Below are 4,114 nucleotides of genomic sequence, written 5' to 3' on the forward strand. Positions count from 1 at the left end.
CTCCATTATTCTTGTCTGGAGAATCCCATGGAGGGAGGAGCCTGGTAGGCTACAGTCCAAGGGGTTGCAAAGAGTTGGACACGACTGAGCTACTTCAGTTACTTACAACCTCTGTAAACACCAACTGCCTCCCTGACAGATAGAGTGATAATATCTGGCTTAAGGTTTTGTGTCTTTAGGCTTCCAGGAAATGGCACTTCTTTTCTTTCCACTGTTCCCTCCTTCCCCTTTATTATTTGTACTGTATTGTGGAGGCAAGGGATTGATGGGGCAAGGCTCACACCTCAGGCCTCTTCGAGTTTCTGTCTACATTCTCTCCCTTGGTTACCATGCCTTCAGACATATCATCCAAGCTCCAGCTCAACCTTATCTACGTTTTCATCTTATGCTATAGAACTCCATGTGGACACCCTGCCAAGGCATTTTACTTTCAACAAGTGCACCAAATTTATATTTCTTCCCTAAATTACCTCTTGACTTTGAAACAGTTCTTTCAGATAGGACCTCTAGGCTCAAACACCAAAGTGCTGAGTCAGCTTTAACACTTTCCCCTCCCCTTGTTTCCTTATCTATGAGTCACCAAATTGTAAGTTCTTCCATTGAAACATGTTTGGTAAGAACAATCATAAAAACTCAAATGGCTATAATAATCATGTCAAGGGTTTTTTAGAGTAACAAGATTATTTCCTTAACATACATTTATTAATCTAAAATTAAAGACATTTCTGTTCTCCAATCTTAAGTGGCTCGACCATTGCACAGTTAGCTGTAATAAATCAAGTCTTTGTTCAGTCACCCCATTGCAACATCCTACACACAACTGTGAAATTCACTCAACTTCCTACTTAAAATTCTCAACAGTCCTCCGGTGCTTCTGAGCAGCACTAAATGTGGAAAAGCCTTGCATTTAAGGTTCCCTCAAATCTACTGCCAGTCTATGTTTCAACCTTTCATTTCTCCAATTCAGTTCTACAAGCTCTCCCTAAAAGAAACTCCTTACTCCTTTTGGAGTAAACTGTGCTTTTCCTGACCCCAAATCTCTGTTCATACCATTCTTACCTATTTTCATATTTTCCCTATTACATTGATATTCATTTGTCATATTTAGTTGAATCACTAGGATGTCAGCCTCCTCTGCCCCAACAGCCATGTTCCTTTCTGTCTTCTCTGAACCCTCATAGCACATTGATTGTGGCATGCTCATGGAATTTATCACATAAAACCTCTCTCTTAGGTTACAGATTGTGGAACACAAGTATCACCACTTTCTTAGTCTGCTTCTGTGTACTAAGTGGCCCTCAGTGTATTGAAAACCTTTGACATAGTCATTGGATGGTGCCTGGGACTGTGGTGGAAGCCGTGTTTTCTAACCTCTGAGAAAATCGTAGAGGTATTTTCTATTTTGTTAAATGTTTTTCAACCTAATTATATAAACATTGCCTTGGAATTGCAAAACTCTGTAGAGCCTATTTTTGTCCCAAATCTTTCTTGATCAATGGGTACCTGAGTCCCTGAGAATACATGGATGGTTTTTTATGGATCAAGTATGAAGGCTCAGGGCCACTGCTGTCATCAGATGTAGCTGGGTCTCAAATCATCTCCCCAAATTACCTAATTCAGAGTCCTTCACATAGAAGAAAACTTTGCTGATTATTTCCAACAAAAAGAATGTAGTGTGGTAGAGTAGGATAGGTTAAGTAGAGGTTTGGGAGTAAGACAAACTGGATTTAGATTCTGGCCTGGTCACTTACTAGCTGCACAGATTTGGGTAAATTGCTTACCTTCTCAGCTTGCTTCCTCATCTATAAAATGTGGACAGTTATCTCCACTTTAAGAAGTTGTCATAGCAAAATGGTGTATAATGTCTATATTGGAACACAACAAATTGAGGCCAAAATAATCTTCAGTAAATTACAAATTTGAATGTTTAATTTTTCTTAATCATGCATAGATTTTTATCATAGAATCTTTCTCTAAGTTGAATAAGTGGAATTTTTTTTCTTTTTTCAACATTCTGAGGAAATGTTGAAATTTTGGGGGTGCTGTTACTGAAAGTATTACTAGAGTCCACTCAGTTACTTCTCTTAAAAGTTCCTTTAAAAAAAGATAGATTATCAACTAAGTAGTTTGGAAGGTAAATGCTTAGAGCATTTAGTGTGGTTAAGCTCGGAGATAGATATTTTTTTTTCTTACATTTGCAGACTTCAATGTTTTCTTTGAATAAAAAGTTATTATATTCACTTAATAAACAGTTCTAACAAGCCTCATAGTTAAGTCTTCTAGCAACTCTGTAACTGGCCTTGATCTCCAACTATTTTTTATGATGCCACCTTGCCTTTCACACCACTTCTATGAGCTCAGGCAGGAATGTATACTACCTGCTTATGATGGTGTAGCAAAAGGGAGTGGTAGTTAAAGTCAAGGGAGGCTCTTTGGAAAAATAAATGAAGATCTGGTATAACTTCTAAAACACTCTGAGCCCTTACACACTTTGTGATTTTATGCCAAATATGAAAGTAAAAATAAGGTATTTTGATATCAAGGATGAGGATCACATTAGCTGGTTTTAAAAGCACTCCCCTCCCCTTCTAAACTCTAAGGTGTTTTAATACTGACTGGCTTCAGTGAAAGCCTATAGTTCCTGGAATGGTCCTAGCACTGGGTGACACAGAGTTCTGTTCAGTACAGTAAGCATGAGTCAGAGAAAATACTGTTGTTGAAACTGTCGTTTTCCTCCTTATAAAGCTCACACTAACCAATATAGAGTGATCAGAAAGCATTTAGGAAAGGATAAGAGGCATGGACTCCACAGCTGGTCCGAGGACCAAGGCATATTTTCAAATTGGGGATTTCATTTAATCAGGTAAAGTGTCTGGAGGGATAGGAAACCCAGGCTAAGACTCTGCTAACCAGCTCAGTTAAACTATTGAAGGGAAATATGTTGAGTTATTCCCAGTAAGGATGAATAACTGGCCCTTTTATGAATGTCCTTTGGTGTTTTTGACCAGCACTGTCATAGCTGTGTGGTTCTCAACTCCGGCTGCAAAGTAAAATTACGCGGAGCGGTTTAAACAATCCTGATGTCCTCCCGGTTCCATCTCCAGGGATTCTAATATAACTTCAGGTGTAGCTTGAACATTAGGATTTTAAAAACATCCCCATGTCATTTTAAGGTGTGGCCACCCTGGCAAACCCCTGGCATACACTTAAGGTTTTTCTAACAGTTTCCTCTTAAAATCCACCCTCTTACTGTTTAGCTTTCTAGCGCTCCGTTTTTGTTTTTAAAACTTTCTCCCAGCCCACACATGCCTACAGCACAGGACGGTGACTTTCTACTTGCAGTCACGCTACAGCAGTCCCTAAGTAGAATCCAAGAGGTGTCCTTGGTTTATAAGGAATACCCCTGGCGATGAAAGCGATTCTCATGCAGCCATGCTAAGAACACTGTTCACTCCCTGCTGTTTCTCGACCTGCTTTCTCTGCTGGTTTCTCGTTTGCTGTTTTCAGATTACACAGTGTTCAAGGAGACAGCATGCGGTGGTTCTTCCCTCTCATCTTGTTGCCACTTGACAGACATCCAGGTTGAAGACGCCAGGTCCCTGTCCTGTTTCTCAGCTCCCGGGGAAAACTCCAAGCCCGCCGCACCTACCGCTCAGCTTTGCAGCACTCAAAGGCGCTTCATTTCCACTTAAACGAATCCATTCCGGGGGGGAGGAACGCCTACGCCGCTTAACCATTCCTCTCTCCTCCTTTCCCCCCTTTATTTTATTTACGTAAGAAAGCAGATATTTACATTTCCACTCGGCGGTTCATAGCAGGCCCCACCCTAGCACAGAGAAAGCAAGGGTCCCAGCGTCCGGCGCCGACAAGCTGCTTTCCCTGCCCGGGCCCCTCTTTTTCCTCTTTTTTCGGATCCCAAGGGCCCGTGAAGATGGGGCTCCCGCCCTTACCCCGCCCAGCACCTGGTGTGAGAAAAGCCCTCGCCCACTCGTCTCTTTCTCAGTCCTTTGGTGAGTCAGAGCCCGGGCCCCGCCCAGGGCGCTAATCTAACTGTTATTGCTTAACTTCAGAGCGCTGCCCCGACTTCAGCTCGGGTTTCCAGCCCGCTGTGTCT

The sequence above is a fragment of the Budorcas taxicolor genome, chromosome 16 (genome assembly GCF_023091745.1).
Source record: "Budorcas taxicolor isolate Tak-1 chromosome 16, Takin1.1, whole genome shotgun sequence".
NCBI classification, from domain to species: domain Eukaryota; kingdom Metazoa; phylum Chordata; class Mammalia; order Artiodactyla; family Bovidae; genus Budorcas; species Budorcas taxicolor.